We start from the raw sequence: 19,310 nt of genomic DNA on the forward strand, positions 1-19,310 counted from the left end.
TCATCCCCACACTCACTGGAGAGTGAACCATGAGCAGGGTGCTTGGGGCAACACAGGAAACTCAAAGACCTTGGTTTATTTGATCATTTTAATATGCCAGGTCAATGGAAAGGAAGGACAGAGCACACAGGAATACCTGTGTTTGCAGGACAGAGGGCAGATGTCCACAGCCTTGGGCATGCATATATCTCCTGTGTAATTAGACAAATGACTATATAAATACCACAGCACAGCCAGACTTGGGGGTGGGGAGAATCACAGGCCACAGGGGACCATGCTTTAACAGCAGTCAGAGGCTTTAAATACAGGGGCTGAACCTTCTCACTTTATACAAAATGTATATATTAAAAGTAAGGATACCACGGTATATACATGAAAGCAGCTTTGGTCAGAGAAAATGAACAAGGGAGGTGGAGCCATGCACAGGAAGGGCTTGCCTGTCTACTCTCCATCTTCCTCATCCTCACAAAGTCACCTGGGATCATAGAATAAATCTGCTGGTCTCCTTAAGATACTGAAAAGTCCTGTCTGGTGTCCTTAAGGGTCTCCAGGCCCTCTGTGGGCAGGGAAGGAGCCCTACAGCTGAGAACACTTGAAACCTTGGAAGGAACCAGCCTGGACTGGATGGGGAGGGACATCTATTGGATCAGATAGCGGAGGGAGCTGCATTCAGCCAGACCAGGTGAGTGTGTTATGCTGCCTGGACCCAGGTCCCTAGAGAGGAGGAGAATTCACGGAGAAATCCACTTTTGCAAGCAAAGCTGAAGATGGCAGGTCAAGCCTGTGTTTCTCACAACTGTGTAAAAGCCCATTCCCCTCAGAACTGGCTAGCACTGCTGGGATCACACTGCAGCAACCAGACAATGGATGGGTCCCTCTTGGCACCTTTGTTGAATTCTTCCAGGGACATTTTGCCTGAGGAATGGAAGAGGGAGACTTAGGACTAGCCAGTTCTCTGGTTAAAGTCTGGAACCCTCTGGAAAATGGAAAATGTCCAGACTCTTCTCTCTCTCTCCCTGTCTCTCTTCCTCCCTCCCTCTCTCCCTCCTTTCCTCCCTTTTGTTTTGTTTATTGAAACAGGGTTCCTCTATGTAACAGCCTGGCTGTTCTAGAACTCACTTTTTAGACCAGGTCAGCCTTGAACTCACAGAGTGCCTCCTGTCTCCTATGAGCCCCGATTAAAGACATGTGCCACCATGTCTGACCAGAGGGTATTTTCTTAACTAGTGATTGATGGAGCAGAGCCCAGCCCATTGTAGGTGGTACAACCCTGGGCTAGTGATCCTGAGTTCTATAAGAAATAAGGCTGAGCAATCCATGGGGAGCAAGCCAGTAAGTAGCAACCCTTTCATGGTCTCTGTATCAGCTCCTGCCTTCAGGTCCCTGCCCTGTTTGAGTCCCGCCCTCACTGCTTTTGATGATGAACTGTTATGTGGAAACTGTGAGTGAATAAACCCTTTCCTCCCCAAGTTGCTTGTGGCCATGGTGTGTCATCAGAGCAATGGAAACCCTAACTCAGACAACGTGGATGAAGCCTACAGCTCAGAGGGTCTACTGACAATGCCCATGGTTATAGAGCCCTAGGAAGGGTGCAGGATGCAGGCTAGGTGTACCTGACTCTGAATTCTAGTCTCCCTCCCTCAATCAGAGCTGAATCAAGTGGGCTGGAAAAGGGCAGGCCTGCATAGGGAAGAGGGTATATCCCAAACACCTCTGTGCCATCAACAATTTCACAGGCTCATTTACTTCTCTCTCCCAACCCCCACCCCCTCTCCCAATCCCCTCCTCCATCCCCACCTGCTCACTCCTGACATGTTTCCTACCATCTTTCTTTGTGTCCATCTGTCTGAAGACCTTGTCTGTTCACTTCTCGGGCATGGACTCGTCCCCGGGCATCCTCATAGGGCACCATCTTGTAGATGGCCTGCAAAGGGGCATCTGTGAGTGTGCTCTGGAGGATGGAGGGTGGGTTATGGTTCTCGCTCTGCTAACCAAGGAGCATGGACAGGGCAGAGTCAGGACCCTTCTCTCATCACAACAAGTCTCACAGACAAGGTGCTGGGCAAAGGGAGCCAGGAAAGTTTAAGTGACGTTCAAGAGCACAGGATACAGTTGGGGTGTGGAAGAGTGGAGGGCTCCTTGGTTCAGATTAGAGGGGAGGTTGTGGGTCAAAGCGTCTGTCTGAAAGGAAGATCTTTGGTGGGGAGCTGGGAAATCCTGGAGGGAAGGTCAAAGGGGAAATATATTGAGCCCTGCCCACCCATGGGTCATGAATCTGCAGATCCAACAAACTCCAGGTGGGAAATGGTCTAGAAAATGAAACTGGAGATACACAGACAGTTTCTTGTTATTTCCCAAATAATACAAATTATTATTAACATCTATAGCCATTGTCTTAGGACTGTATATAACTACTTATTTTATGGATGTATGTAATTATTTATTTGGGAGAGATGATCTCACGTGGAATTCAGAGGACAACTTGTGGAAGCTGGTCCTCTTTTCCTACCATGTGGGTCTTAGGGATCGAACCCAGGCTGCCAGGCTTGGTAGCAAGTACCTTTACCCACAGCGTCAGCCCACTGGACCAAATACAGAGATGGTTTAGAGCATGGAGCAGGAAGGATGCAGGGTGCACATAAGCACCGCTCCTGTGAAGAACTGACTGCTGACTCATCCATTACTGTGTCTTTCTGATTTCTATAGGAAGCCCTACAGACAGCTAATGTGTGTGTATGCTATACATGTGAGTGCAGATGAACACCCACCCATGCAGAGGCCAAACAGGAATACCGGTGTTCACAATATTCCCTTTTCTCTCTCACTGAACCCGGACGGGGCTTACCATTGTAGCTAGGCTGCCTGCTCAGCAAGCTTCTGGTACTCACTTGTCCCCTAGTTCTAGGGTTTCAGGCATGCTCAGCCACTCCTGGCATTTCCATGGGTGTTGGGATCAGATCAGGTCCCCATGCTGGGTATCAAGTGTTCTTCCCCACTGAGCCACTTTCCCAGTTCTTGCTTTGACAATTCTTAATCACCTATCTGAGCCTCAGATCTCATTGGAGGTTTTTTGTTTTGTTTTGTTTTGAAAAAAAAAAAAAAGATCTGTTTTATAGAACTCTGTGAATAAACCTGATGGATGAGCTCAGCTGGGGCCTGATGTCCAGCAAGCAATCGATAGATGCTTGGCTTTTATCTTTACTCTCTGCAAAGACAGGCATTCCTTTAGTACACCAGGTAGCAAGTGGGCAGAGGAATGACCTGGTGTATGGGGCCGGGGATGGGGGTCCTGGATCCCTGCACTCCCCATGCTCCAGGCCCTGTCAAGTGCAGGTACCTGCACTATCTCCAGCATTTCACTGCAGCTGATGTAGCCATTGCTGTCTAGGTCGGACATGCTGAAGGCCCACTTGACCTTCTGTTCCAGCTTGTCCTGAGAGGTCATGCTCAGAGCAATGATGAACACTGGGAAGTCGATGGTGCTGTCGCTGTTGGTGTCAAAGGTGTGGAAGACATGTTCAGTGAACTTGGAGGTGTCTCTGTAGGGGAAGAAGTTGGCCTAGATCTTGAAATTGTCCATGGTCAGGTGGCCAGTGGGACAGTCATTGAGGAAGTGTTGTACCACTCCTGAAGCTCATGGTCGGTGAACTCCCTGTGTTTCCGCAGGTCCTGCAGTACCTCAGGACACAGCTTGCTGTTCTGCTTGCCCATGGCATCTGGCAGTGGAGAAAAAACCTGCAAGGCCAAGACACAGGTGAGCTGTGGGTACCTGAAACCCCAAGTCTGGCTTCCTATCACACCCTACCACCATCCTGGCTAAGCAATATCCTCTGTATGTCCAGTGCCATCCATTACAGCAGTGGTTGGTTCTCAGCCTTCCTAAAGCTGCAACCCCTTAAAACAGTTCCTCATGTTGTGGTGAACTCCCAGCTATAAAGTCATTTTCATTGCTACTTCGTAAGTGTAATTTTGCTTTGGTTATGAATCATAATGTAAATATGTGATATGCAGGAGGGTCTTAGGTGACTCCCTGTGAAAGGGTCATTCGATCCTCAAAGGGGTTATGATAACACAGGTTGAGATCTTCTGGGACAGAAGAACTCTAGACCATAATAGTGCAAGCTCTGACTTTTAGCATTTCCAGGATGGCTCTCCTCAGGAGGTACAAAATGGTTCTATATAACATGGCAAAACCCAGAACACTCTAGGAAAGAAAGAAAGAATATCTTTTTATGGCTAAATACAGTTTACTTGGAGCATGCATGCAGAATCGTGGTATAAGGGGACAGGGAGAGACAACCTAAAATCAGTGGATGAAGCTTTGTCAAATGTCCTGTAAGGGTTAAACAAGAGTCAGGATCGAGACAAACCCCTCAGCTCATCAGCTTGGGGCAAAGGGGTCTCATGGACCCAATGCTGACTCTTCGCTTTGAACAGCTAGTTCTTTTTCTTGTGGGGGACTCAGTGTGTGTTTGTTTCCTTGTCACAGATACATTTGCTGATGTTGCATAGTAAATAAATCTTGCCTGTGTAGGTGGATGCTAGTGGTACACATTCTTAGCTAACACAGCTAGGGTAAATTTAGAACTAGGTTGACACCCATCTTGAGTGGACTCAGGGATGATACCAGAGAACAGGAACATGGCTTTGGCCCTTCAAAGTTCAACTTCATTAATCAGCAACCCTAACTTTATGAATGACATTTTAAAACCCCATTCTTACCCAGATTTCTGGGTTAATCTGGGTAAGTAGGGTTTCATGGGGACCCAGGTATTAAAGCTTTGAAGCATGTTGACAGGGGGCTTCTAGATACCCCAAGACCTCCCTGTCCCCCTCCATACAATACTGGGAGAAGTTACCAGCACATGCCATGCTGTTTTAACCCTAGAAGAGACATCTGGGAACCTTATGGGAGTCCCCACTCTCTATTATGCCTATGAGATATTGTTCTGCCAGGGAGATCTAGAATTGCATCAATTTTCGGTAAATGTCAATGTGAATGTTACCAGCTGAAACAGCCCCCTTGGAAATTCAGGACTGTGCTTCATTGGCCAGCACACCCCACTGCAGTCTCCCACAAGGCCCAAGTGTGAGATCCTGCAGTGATTGGCCACTGGACATTAATGCTCGTTCACTTCCCTACCTCAATTTTGGTTTCTTTCTTTCACAGTATCACACCTGCAATAGCTCTGTTATTTTTGAAATGTGTAGAAGAACTAGTGTGGGTGAGTCTCTTCTACCCAAGTCCCAAAGGAAACTACTCTGAACTGCTCAGAGGCTTATGAATTCTAAGCACTAGGTGCTAGGTCCTGTTAAGGAAGATGAGACATGCACTCAGTATTACCTGCTATCGCCCCTGTCTTCTTCACCTCTTTCCCAGGCTGTTAATGTTCTAAGTACATATTTTATTTACTTATCTAGATGACTAGGAGATATTTAAAGTTCCTTGTCCAACACAGACATATGGCAGCTTGATATTGCCTTTCAAAGCACACATTTACTTATCTAAACACGTTCTCCCCTGTAGAAACAACCAACTCAATTGTCCACAGCATCTTGATCAGAAATAACCATCAACTGAGCTAGCCTGGTGCCACACATCTGTAACTCCAGAACCAGAGGGTGGGGGCAGGATTATCTTGGAGTTCAAGGTCATCTAAGACTATATAGCAATTCAGGACTAGCCTGGGCTACACTAGACCCTGTCTCCAAAAAAATTATATTAAAAGAAAGAGAACAAGCAGGCAAGTAGTGGTGCATGCCTTTAACTCTAACACTCATTGACAGAAGCAGACAGATAGGAATTCAAGGAAGGCTAGCCTGGGCTACAGAGCAAGTTCTAGGATAGTCAGGACTACACAAAGACCCCCTCCCCTCTCTCTCACACACACACACACACAAACACACACACACACATGGGGTGGAGAAGGGAGAGAGAGAGAGATCTACCAATGGAAGAAGATCTTGCACAAGGGCACGTGATGGCAGGTGCCATCTTTGAGAAAAGGTCAGATGGCTTTGTCTGTGGAGGCCTCCTCTGGAAGAACTTACAGAAAATGGTAAAGTTGAGTGAAGAAGGGAAGTGGCTGGATGGTCAGGGACCTTGGAGGCCCTTTTGTCGTGTTTTCCTTTGTAATTTTATTTGTTTATTTGTTTTCTGAGATAGGGTCTCATGTAGCTCAGGCTGGCTTCAAACTTACTATGTAGCTGAGGACGACCTGTACCCTTACCTTCCTGCCTCCCCTGTCTAGCAGTCACAGCTGTGATCCACCGGGCTTGGATCATTTACAGTTTTAAGATATTGAAATGTGGAGGCAGAGGCAAGCGGATTTCTGAGTTCAAGGCCAGCCTGGTCTACAAAATGAGTTCCAGCACAGCCAGGGCTACACAGAGAAACCCTGTCTTGAACCGCCCCCCCCCAAAAAAAAGATGTTGAAATGTGTCCACGTGTTCATTTCCTTTTTTCTCCTTCAATGCTTTAATAATATGTACTTATATAGTATGTTACAAATGTTTTTCTTGTTATATAATACATTGAGTGTGTGCCTGGTACTTGCTGAGGCCTGAATAGTATGTCAGATCCCTGGAACTGGAGTTACAGAAGTTGTGAGCCACCATGTGGGTGTAGGGAACAAGACTGAACTGAGGTCCTCTGCAAGAACAGCAAGAGCCCTCTCTCTAGGATCCCAGTCCCCTTAGATTTTATTTTCTACTCAAAGAAGAAGCATCCCCAAATCACAGTGGCCCAGCCTCTATCTCTTGACTGGTGGCATGTCTAAGAACCTCTGAGTTGATAGAACACTTTAGGCTAGGAACAAGAAATAGAGACAGAGCCTTGGTGCTGGCACACAGCTCCAATCCCAGCAGTCAGAGGCAGCCAGATAACTTTGAGCTCCATGCCAGTCTGGTCTACACAGAGAGAAGCCTGTCTTGAAAACAAACAAAAAAAAATCCAAAGAAGGCAGAACTAAGGTCCTGGAGGACCTGCATAGAGGGGCGCAGGCCCTCTCAAATCCCCCGGTGATGGCTGACTGCCAGATCCTCTGTTTTCTTGTTACACTCACTTCCTATCTCACAGCCTTGCTTCTACCAAGGTTTACTGTCCTCTTTCCTTATCACCTACAGCCTGGGCTTCAGCCTCGAGTCAACCAACCTCTCCCTGCCTCACTGGACATTGAGCTTGACAGGGTGGCCAGTGCTGGCCAGAAGTACCACAAGAAGCTAGCTACATCCAGCTCTGAACAGAAGCCCACAATACCAACTTCTGCATCCACAGAGTCTGCCCTAAGAGGACAAATGCGACTGCTGGTGGCTGAGGGGTACCACAGGCCTAGGATAAGCATACAGATGAAGAGCTAGCTGCTCTCCATGGAGCCCACTACCCAGGGCTCTAATCCACATCCCAACACAGAGTAAGAGCATATCATGAATCTTTGGGAAGGGATAGAAATGCCCTAGTTTTATTGTAGGTAATTCATTTTGGAAACTCAATTAATAAGACACTCGTAAAATTGAAGCCACACTGGAACACGGAAGTGGAGGTAAGAATAGGACAACCAACTGTGGGAGGGTAGTACACCTAGTGATGGTTGGTCCAAAGAATCCCTTAGTGGAGCAGGACAAGGCATGCAAAAAGAGATGTCTGGGGACAATCCAGGAATATTGATGGGGAAGGAAGGGAGGGAGGAAGGAAGGAAGGAAGGAGGAAGGAAGCAATGAAGAAGGAAGAAGAAGGGAGGGAGGGAGAAAGGAAGGAAGGAAGCAAGAAAGAAGGGAGAGAGGGAGGGAGGGAGAAAGGAAAAAAGGAAGAAGGGAGGGAGGGAGGAAGGAAGGAAGGAAGAAGAAGAGAGAGGGGAGGGAGGGAGAGAGGAAGGGAGGGAGGGAGGAAGGAAGGAAGGAAGGAAGGAAGGAAGGAAGGAAGGAAGGAAGGAAGGAAGGAAGGAAGGAAGAGGGGAAAGGAGGGCAGGGGAAGGAGAAGGGAACAGGAGTACCTAGAGGAAGGGACAATGAGCTGAGTCCAGGAAAGTGGCTGCTTGGATGTCTCTATCAGTGGCAGACCCTCAGGAGGCCTTCAGGCAGGAGATACATCTGTGTGGGACAAGGTGGATGGGGGGCCCCAGAAAACAGGGCAGAGTTTGGGGTGGTAGGAGGTGGAAGGTAGAGAAGCCAGGTTGGACCAAGCTGTGGGGTGTGTGTGTGGTCCCCTGATCAAACAATAATATTGGAGAGAGAAGACCTAGACCTGGTGAAGCCATGTAGCTACAAGGTCTCACCAAAGAACCATTAACAGAGGGAAACTTATAACGTGTGTCTGAACTGGGGTCTTCTAAGAAACTTCACCCATCAGACACATCTTGCTAACCAGAAAACTGACCATCAGAGAACTGCAGAACCTCTCCTAAGTGAGCCAGGACCTGACTCCAGGATACCTGGCTATGGGATTGTGCTGGTATGACAGTCCCAGAGAGGGCCATGTGGAAACAGCTGCATTGCCACCATAGCCAGCCCTATGCTTGTGGCTCCTCTTCATGATCAACAGCCCTGCTCCCCACAGCCTTGCCACAGACCCTTGGTTTCCAGCTCATGCATGCAGCATCCACTCACCTCATTGAACACACATCACTGCTGTGTCTGTGATTTATCATCTAACAGATGCTACTAGAATGCCAAACTCCTGGTACCTGCTCTGCAGGTATCTGCCGGGAGAAGGCTGCAGTGCAGACAGCCTTGGAGGTGTTGGAGGAGAGGATTCGTTTCCCTTATTTCCCATTCCCTTCCCAATGGCTTGAAGATCTGCTCCTTACCCCTCTGTCATTCATTAAGCAACTGAGCCAGCCTTAGTGATGTTTAGCTGTCTGGGGGAAAAAAACCTGACCAAAAAAAGGAATGCTTATACAGTTACAGAAAAATCACTGTGTGCTCCCCTGAAGAAATACCTACCCAGCCCTGGCCATGAAACTAACCCAGGCTTCATTGATCAGACAGCCCTACTTTCATCTTTTTAGGGGGTGGGGAATGAGGGTCCCTGGATCACACAGCCACCTCCCACTTGTTTAAAGCACTTCACATTCTAGCAGGGATTAGATCTGACAGACAACAGCCTTGGAGATCAGGACATGTGATTTCACAGTAATGGGAATTGGGGGAGGGGGCTAACAGCTCCTACCCCTTCTCCCAGGGTCTGTTATGCTCTTATTGTCCTTAGCACACTGAATTGTAAATTAAGGAAAGAGCAAACAAGTAGCTGGGAAGCTCTGTGGAAATATTTAACCCGAGCTTGGTACTGCAAGTAAAAAGCTTTGCTAACAGCACAGTTGTGCTGTCACTGGGAAAGGCCCTTGGGAGCTCCAATGTCCCATTAACCACAGCTCAGTGCTGGCTAGGAACATGCATGGTACAGTTCATCTCACCACGCAGCAATCTCATCAGTCAGACTGCCATACCTCAAGGACTGCTAGACATCGACCCTGGAGGGAAGGTGGTGGGAGACGTGGGTACCAAATCCCTAGGAAGTCCTGGACTCAGGAGAGACTGGGTGCATCCTCTGTGAATTTGAACTTCAGCAGACCATCTGCACTTGGATGGTGAAGAGCCTGTTCCATGTCAGGTGGAACAGAAGATGGCAGGGGGAAATCAGCCTCAACTGTGCTCTTCGTTATGGTGACCGGCAGAATATTGTTCCTCGTCTTCCTTGTCCTCATCCTCGTCCTCCCCCTCGTCCTCCTCCATCCTGCTGTAGGTGAAACTCAAACAGCCTTAGGGTCCACTTGAGTGCAGCCCTCTGCAGAATGGCCATCAGCTGCAGGAGATGCACCTGGAGCCACACAAGCTGCACTGAGTCTGCACGGACACTAGAGGGCGCAGGCTGGCAGATTCCCTAGCCCTCAGCACACACCCCTTTCAATTTCTAAACTAGGCAAGAAAGCATAGTAGGTCTAAACCAGAGCTTCTCAATGGGTGGGTCCCAACTCCTTGGGGATTGCAGGACTCTTCATAGGGGTTGCCTAAAACTATCAGAAAGCACATATCTATATTATGATTTGTAACGATAACAGAACTTACAGTTATGAAGTAGCAAAAAAATAATATTTTGGTTGGGGTGACCATGACATGAGGAACTGTATTAAAGGGTCACAGCATTAGAAGTTTGAGAACCACTAGTCCAAACTAAGTAAAACCTTAGGTTAAAATACACAGTTATTGGGCCCGTTTGGAATACAATGGGTTAAATCTAACAGGCTGTGGACATTGTTCACCCCGTTTCTCTTTCCTCTTTCCATGTGGTTGTAGAACAATCTCATATTATATATGAATGTTATCATATTTCTTGGACAGCGCTGGGCAGTACCAAGGACTCTGGAGCTGATACCACCACACAGGGATCCTATTTACAGCAGTTAGCATCCTATGGCATCCAATGATCACTTTACTCACTGATACCGGGAGTGGGAGATAATGTGTTGCCATCCCACAGGCCTCCTCAGGTCCACAGACCTATCCTGCAGGGCTACCTTGGACCTCTCTGGAGAAGCCAGCTATAAGGTACCAGAAGCCTGAGTCCAGCCAGGGAGGCAGAAGGCTACAGTGAGAGAGGTACCCTCCTCTTCTGAGTGGGACAACAGCCAACCACCCAGTGAGATCTATGGGAGGGAGTGTTACTGCAACCTCAGCCTGCCATCTGAACCATAGATCCCATGTCATGGTACTAGTCACTGCAAAACCATCCTGACTCCCAAGCCACATTCCAGGAGCTCACACTTCCAATTCATCAGAGCCTCAATGACTGTTTTTTTTTTTTTAAAAAAAAAAAAGGTATCAGAGCCATTGAAATGACTCCCTGGGTAAAGGCACTAGGCACCAAGCCTGATGACTTGAGTTTAAGCTGGGACCATCTATGAGAACTTTTTTTCTTTTGAAGTGGGAAGTCCCACTTATAATCCAGGGTTTCTGAGGTGGGAAGACCAACCTGTAATCTAGATCCTTTGAGGTGGGAAGGTCTACCTTTAATCTGGCTACGCCTTCCCATGGCAGCCTATAGAAAGAACATGGAAAAGGAAGCTTTTGCTCTTTGCCTGCTTACCCTTGCTCTCACTGGCAAGCTCATTCCTTCACTGGCTTTCTATGTCTTCGGGATTCCAGTGTCTACTGAAGACCAGCCGAGGTGCTCATCTTCATGAACTGAAAAACTACTGGATTCCTGGACCAATAGACAGCCATTGTTGGACTAACTAGACCACACCCTGGAAAAAACACTCTAATAAATCCCCATTTTATGTCTCTGTATAGGTTTGCTATCTGTTCAGGTCTCCTAATTCACCTTCCTAGAAAACAGTTCAGCTGTTTTGTAAGAAACAAAACATAGCACACTGTGGGTACTAAAGGGGGGCAAGGGAAGGAGGGGGAAGGGAGGATAGCCCACGTCCGGCCAGAGTTCCTCCTATGCTCTGGGCAGGCAGACTCAGGAGGGCTGCCAGATGCTTTCCACTTGGAACCGGGTGGGTATCTAAGCCACTGACCCCACTCGAAGGGGTGGTAGTGGTGGTGGTGGTGGTGGTGGTGGAAAAGGGAAAGCCCCTGACCTGGGTACACAGGACTACACCCTGTAGTACTGGGGTAATGGGAGTGAGGGCTGAGGGAGAGAGGTTCCCACGCAGTCCAGAGTAAGCGCAGCAGGCCTAGATGAACAGAGACATTCTATGGTTTTATAGCTTTATTATCAAAATTCAGAGAGAATTAGAAAAGGTGGAAAGAGAGAGAGACCAGCCATGGCCAAGAGGAGAGAATGGGGAAAAGAAGAGAGAGAAGAAAGTCTAGAGTAAGAGGGAATGAGTAAGAGGTGAGAGAGAGGAGAGGAGAGGAGAGGAGAGGAGAGGAGAGGAGAGGAGAGGAGAGGAGAGGAGAGGAGAGGAGAGGAGAGGCGAGGCGAGGGGAGAAAAAGAAGAGAGAGAGGAGAGGAGAGTGGAGAGTAAGTATAAGGGAAGTAAGCAAGAGAGCAAGAGAATGGGGAGGGGCCAAATAGCACCTCTTATGGTATGCTGTTATCTTTACTGTTGCTAGGTAACTGGGGAGGAGTTTAACCTGAAGGTCAGAAGCTTGGGGCATTGCCTACGTGACTAAAGCCATGCTTCTCTTGTGGGGGCTGTGGGGGCAGTAACTTTGAAAGGAGCCAGAGTTCCAGGAGACATGAGAGAACTTCCGTTCCATGTAGGTGAATTATCACCACTGGATCCCGGGGTTACACCTCAGCTTGACTGGAGACCAGACTGTCTGTGTATAGCCCAATGTCCAACAGCACACAGGCTGGTAAGATGGCTAATTGGGTAATGGTGCTTGATAACCTAAGGCTAAAACCCAGGATCATTGTAGCAAAACTGACTCCTTCAATTTGTCTTCTTACCTCCACATTCACACACTCCACATATGAAAGAAGTAAATGAATAAAATTTTAAAACAAACAATTGAGCTGAGCATACAATTGCTGTGAGGTCCAACCATTGTGCTCCCAGGCAGTTATCCCAGAGACTGGAAACTCGTGTTCACAGATACACCTTTTTGTAAGTGTTCACAATGATTGTGTGTAATGGCCATAAGTGCTGTCCAGATGTCCTTCAATAGTGACTTGGTAATTCAGCTGCCATGCACTGGTGCTGTGGAATGCAGCTTAGCCATAAAGAGTCCCTAGGGAATTCTATGGAGTGAAAAAAATATCCCAAAAAGGAAGACAGGAAGAGAGAGAGAGAGAGAGAGAGAGAGAGAGAGAGAGAGAGAGAGAGAGAGAGAGAGAGAGAAAGAGAGAGAGAGGTATATGGTTATTAAAAAGCAATGGGAGGCTGCTGAGGGGGTTGGAACCATCTGGAGAAATTTTTTGGAGTCGGGGGTTGAGACAGAGTTTCTCTGTATAGCTCTGGCTATCCTGGAACTCACTCTGAAGACCAGGCTGGCCTCCAACTCAGAAATCCACCTGCCTCTGCCTCCCAAGTTCTGGGATTCAAGGTGTGCACCACTACTGCCTGGCTTATTTGAATTTTTACAAGTGTCATTTGTTTGTTTGTTTGTTTGTTTGTTTCCAGGATTGGGTGTATATAGCCCAAAGTGGACACAAACTTCATGCTTGCTGTTCAGAGGATGACGATGACCTTAAATTTATGATCCTCCTGCCTCCACCTCTGAGTTCTGGGACTATAGATGTGTGCAACCATGCCTAGTTTTATGTAGCACTGAGTACCCGACCCAGAGTGTCATGAAAGTTAGGCAAGCCCTTGACCAACTTTGATACATGCCAGCTCAAATATGATTGATTTTAATAGCTACAAGGGAGATTTTGCTTTAAAAATAAACCTCTTCATATTAGTAGCAGTTGCTTAAGCCTTGCTAAGCTGGAGCCTGAAGTACTTTCTTGGGCTGCTGAGGGATGGTGAGAAGGCAGAAACTACTATTGCAAATGAGGACTTCTAAATTTCTACCCAACAACTTCCATCTCCACCTGGGTTGGTGACACATGGTTTCTGAGAGTCAGCCTCAAAAGCCACAAGGATGCCTGTACCTCAGGAACAATAGGCACAGGTTCTTGTTCTTTGCCCTCACCTCTTTCTGAAATCCCTGGCTGCTGGAAGATGTATCAGTTGCTGGAAGATGTATCAGTTGCTGGAAGATGTATCAGTTGCTGGAAGATGTATCAGTTGCTGGAAGATGTATCTGAGCTGGAAGATGTATCAGTTGCTGGAAGATGTATCAGTTGCTGGAAGATGTATCTGAGCCGGAAGATGTATCAGTTGCTGGAAGATTTATCTGCTGCTGGAAGATGTATCAGTTGCTAGAAGATGTATCTGCTTCTAGTGTTCCTGTTCGTAGCCATCTACAGGTCTCTTTATTATCTTCTCTGTCCCTCTCTTACTTAAAACATCCTCTTTCATTCTATCAGGGCCAGGTCTCTCCTTGCTGCATAAGCATGACATGTTTGTTCTTCAGAGGTTGCCTTGCCTGAATATTGTAACTATCTCCCCCGGGAAGGATAGGACCCATCTCATTGCGAACAGTTTTCCCTTCTGAATTCCCATGAGCATGTCTGTTCTGCCCATGACTCAGCTGTATCTGTGAGTAAGTAAGAGAGTTAGTCCTCTCCTGCCTCCTTACTTGTAAAATGTCACTGAGCTAGCTTTGTGGGGAAAGCAGGAACTGGGAATTTCCTAGGTCTGTGCCACTTTGTGCGGTTGAAGGGGTCCTGAATCTTTTCTGATGATGGCAATAAGGACATGTTGCTGTCTTGGATTACCCACTTCTGAGTCTTGTTACTATGGAAGAAATGTTCTTTCTCAGCTGCAAGTGAGTAGCTCAAAAGATAAAACCGTGTCCAACAGAGGCCCCAAAAGGAGGAAGGAAGGACACTCAGGACTTAATATGGAGGCACCAATTGCGCTGTGGAAGACAGGTGATGAAATTGCTTCACATCAATTCTGGTTTCTGTTTTAAAACATTTGATTTGTTGCTATGAAAACAAATATATGGAAAGAATGCAGTTCGGTGACACGAAAGGCATTTCTTCTTCCTAACTTTAGATGCTGTTTCCCTCTACCCTTTGACAAGTCAATGGCCAGCAGAGGAGACAGACCTGGGAGGGCAGCGAATGCTCTTTCTGGAATAGTGGCCTCAGCCCAAGCTCACAAGGTGTGTGTGTGGAGGGTCAGGTGCAATTTTAAACCAAATAATGAACTGCTGTAGGGAGTCTACTCATTAAAACACACTCTTTGTACTGATGAAACCCTAGGCTACAGGGGACAGGAGGAGGCATGGAGACACTGGACAAGGGAACAGTCTTCATGGTTCTGTGTGACTCACCAGGCTGTCTTCTGGAGACAGGGGGACAACACTGTCTTGGTGGCAGGGAGAGTCTAACTGTGACTGGCCGTCTATTTAAAGCTCATGAGGAAAACGAAAGAGGAAACAATTGTCCCATAGGATAGTCTTCTGTAATGTCACTGCTACAGACCCTTCTACATGGGACTCATTAAAGGTCTAGCGCTGAGGACCAAAATGGGGCAAGGGGGTCTGAGATGGAGTAGAAGTGCAGGAACAGCGTGGCCCTTCTAAGTCCCTCCCTTGTTAAAGAGAAGGTTTAACTTACATTGATGTATTAGGTCTTTATTTTGCTGTAAGAAAAGATATCCCATACAAATCAGAGACATTTAAAGCAGGTGAACTGTGGGTTAGACTCTCCTAGGTTCCAAACTGGCCTCTCTCCCTCTCCCTCTCCCTCTCCCTCTCCCTCTCTTCTCCCTCTCCCTCTCCCTCTCCCTCTCCCTCTCCCTCTCCCTCTCTCTCTTTCTCTCTCAAAGCAGACCAGGTCTCTCTATTATGTAACTTTGGCTGTCCTAGAACTCACTATGTAGATACAGGCTGTCGATCAGGCTGTATCTTTCTGTGCTGGGATTAAAGGTATATGCCACCGTGCCTGGCTTCTCCTTTTTTTTCAAGGGGTTGTTTAATTTTATGTGTATAAGCATTGGTACCCATGTATGTAGGTGTGCCACATGAATGCAGTACTTCTGAAAACCAGAAGAGGGAGTCACTCGAAAAACTGACAGTTGTGAGATGCTGTGTGAGTGCTGGGAACCAAGTGGGGTTGTCTGCAAGAGCAGCCAGTGCTCTGAGTCACTGAGCCATCTCTCCAGCCTGTTTTCTTTTTGTTTTAAATGTTGTCTGTGACTGTTGAAGAGCTTTTAGTGACTGTCAGAAACCCAGGACTTCTCGGGAAGCAGTCACATTCCCCACAGGTCCCCACAGGTGTGCCTTCAGACAGTGGACCTCCTCCCAAGGTTACCCTTAAACTCATGTTTGCTCTCCCAGCATTCCTGTCGCTAAGGAACGTAGTAGTTCAGCTGGCCCAGAATCTGGGCTGTGACCAAGGTAGCTTCTCTGTGTGTGTTTTCAGCTGGCTGCTGGCAGGCCCTAATTCTTGTGGGCTGTTGCTACCTGGGCCTCTCTATATAGGGGTCCTAACACTGGCAGGTAGCCTCCCTCCTAATAACGAGTGGGCAATAAGTTGATAGAGACCAACTCAGGGGCCTGTTTTATCACCAGATCTTAGAAGTTGCCTGTAGCTTGAGGTTGGAACTCTTGGGGAGGAGGGTGCCTCTCATCTCTCTCCTTTATTTCTATTATTTGTTTGTTTGTTTATTTATTTATTTATTTATTTATTTATCATCTCTCTCCTTTATTTCATTTATTTATTTATTTATTTATTTATTTATTTATTTATTTATTTATTTATTTATTTATTTATTTATTTGAGATAGGGTTTCTCTGGATAGCCTTGGCTGTTTGGGAACTCACTCTGTAGCCAGGCTGGCCTCAAACTCAGAGATTTAGCTACTGCCGCTCCTGTTGGGATTAAAGCCATGCTCCACCACTGCCTGGTGCCAGATTCTTATATACAGAAGCATGCCAAGCTTTTTCATGTTCCTATTTAGATATACTTAGTCTTGTGAATGTATGTACCTGTGTCTGTGTATCACATATTCTGCATACTGCATTCCATATCCCAAAATTGCTTGACTGCATCTCTCAGGACTGATGTTCAGTTCTTAGGACAAAGAATGCTCTAGTGAGCGTTTGCCAGAGTGTGGCTGAGGGAGAAAGCTCTGATGTCAGTCTAGTCTCCTTCCTTCCTCCCTCTGACCTCTAACTGACCTGTACCCTGGCTCATCTCATAGCTTGTTAACAAGTACCAGCAAGGACCAGGCAGTTGTCTCTCCTCCCCTCCCTTCTTCATCCCCCTCCCTCCCCCTCCTTCCCCTTCCCTCCCCTCCCCTCCCCTCCCCTCCCTTGCCACTGATCATCTTGCCTCTATATTACCCTTCTTGTTCTTCTGCAGGTGTCCCTGCTTGCAGCCTAAGCTCCATAACTCCCCTTACCAGCTTCAGGCAACCTGTATGAACATTCCAGGTCAGACTGGGCATCTCTCCTCCAGGTCCCACAGTGAGCTGAGCAGGGTTCCATTCAGAACTTGGAGGCTAACTCAGGACTATCTGCCATGTCTGTCTTTCTGGGCCTGGGAGATCTCCACTAGCAGGTATCAGCTGAAACTCCAAATGGAAGCCTTGTACAGTCCTGGCCTTAGCTTCCATGCTCTGACAGCTAGTGCAGGAATAATGGATTAACCACACCTTGAACATGAACACCATTGTTAACAGAGTTGCCTTTCAAGGCTGGAGACAAACATAGTGAACAGTCAGTTCTAAGTACTTGTGCAGTGTAATTGCATCTCTGGACTGTGGCTCTCTGACCTCCATTCCTTTTCCATGCAGCCCTGAGCACGATAGAATTTTCTTCCTCCTTTGGTCCTCTGGCACTGATTTCTGCTCATCCCCAAGACCTGAAGGGGCTGTCATCTCCTCGCTGAATTAAAGGGTCACAGCATTAGGAAAGTTGAGAATCATTGTTTTAAATGGACGTAGAAGGAGATGCTAAGGAGGACCCAGTTTCTAGCATGGAGTGGCCCTGGAATTCAGGACCAAGGCAGTGATGGGTTTCCTTCAGGCCAAGCTAGTTTGAGAAGTCTGGGGGATATGTAGAGAGGAAAGGGCCGGATTTACAAACCTCAGCTTGAGGTCAAAAGAATGGACTGGTCACAGACACCCAGGCCTACAGATTTCTTTACATTTCTGATTTTAATGTTTTTGCATGTGTATGCCTATGCACTGTGCATGTGTGTTTCCATATGTATGGGCACATGTGCATGTGTGGGCAGCTCAAGGTAGACATTGGGTGTCTCCCTACCCCACTTTCCACTGTATTTTTTGAGGCCAGGTCTCCTGAACTGTAGCTTGCTGATTTCAGCTAAGCTAGCCAGGCAGCTGGCCCTGAGGATGTCCCATCTGTCTCTCAGATGCTGGGATTACAGGTAACTGCCATACCTGCCCAGCTATTACATGGTTCTAGAGATCTGCATTCCAGTCTTCATGCCTACACCGTGCATGTTTTATGCACTAAGCCATTGTCTCCCCACAGCCCTGTTTAAAAAATAAAATAAAAGTTTTGATGTTTGAGTAATGACAGACCCAAGGGAAGCTGCAGCTGGGTCCATGCATCTGTCCTTCAGGTTCAGCCCCTGGTCCTGTCCTGCACAGCTACAGTGACATTAAAGTCAGGGATAGGGACACTGGTACGATCCACACAGCTTAGTCATATCGTGTGTGTGTGTGTGTGTGTGTGTGTGTGTGTGTGTGTGTGTGTGTGTGTGTTGTATGTGCACGCGTGCACCCATGCGCTGGCACATACATGCTGTGTGCATGGTATCTGATGCAGTTTCAGGGCATGTGTAGATCTGCGTTGTCACTGTCACTGATGGTTCTTCCTATGGTTAGAAAATTGCAGAGACGATTCTGTGGGGAGGCGACCCTAGGGTCTCCTAATAATGAACCTTCCTGCCCCATCCTGTTCTCTGTACCCTTCCTTCCTGCCCCATCCTCGGTTTTGCATCCTTCCTTCCTACCCCATTCTCTAATCTGCACCGTTCTTTCCTGCCCCATCCTTGGCTCTGCACCCTTCTTTAGTGCCCCATCCTCGGTTCTGCATTCTTCCTTCCTGCCCCATCCTCGGCTCTGTACCCTTTCTTCCTGCCCCTTCCTCCTCTCTGTACCCTTTGTCCAGGTGGCTTTCTGTTCAGGCTCACTTCTGAGTACCCTCCCCTTGTTGTCCATCCTGTGGTAAATAACCAGCTTAGAAAGGACAATGGACTAGTTTCTAGGCTGCATTTACCAAAAAAAGGCTACATGTCTCGAAGGCTTTGTAGGGCCTTGTATTCATTTTAGATTGAATCAAAGAAAATACACTTTCACGATTTGTCGATTATATTTAACAGCTGCAGCTGACGCTGGAGTGACCCTGAAGTCCGTGTTATGAGGGTAAAGCATAGATCCGTGCACAGTGACACCATTGGGGGTGCTTCTGTTTCTTTGGCTAAATTCTACACTTTGAGGAGTCTTTCCTTACTGAGACAGTCTCTGAGAAACCTAGCAAGTGAACTCCCACGGTTTCCCTCCCTCGGAGGGAAACACCCTATCTTTTTTATATCAATTTTCTGCTCCACATATTTTCGGTCACTCACTAGCATATGAATCCTTCCATCCATGAACTCTGATGTTGGACATCTGTAAACAAAAGCCCCAGACTCATCCAGTGTAAAAACAGTACTGCAAACTGCAGAAGCAGCAATTGAGTAGTGCACCGCTGCCATCTAGGGGTCACGTTTAGTGTTGCTACATATGGTGGCTCTTGAGTATTTTGGAATCCAGCCTTCTTAGTCTGTTCCT

General features: G+C 47.3%; 1 pseudogene; it reads right to left on the reverse strand.

The window, feature by feature from the left end:
* Positions 1-664: 664 nt before the first annotated feature.
* Positions 665-13,646, reverse strand: Gm9305 (annotated as a pseudogene).
* Between the last annotated feature and the right edge of the window lie 5,664 nt (positions 13,647-19,310).

Source organism: Mus musculus, chromosome 12 (assembly GCF_000001635.26).
Source record: "Mus musculus strain C57BL/6J chromosome 12, GRCm38.p6 C57BL/6J".
NCBI lineage: Eukaryota > Metazoa > Chordata > Mammalia > Rodentia > Muridae > Mus > Mus musculus.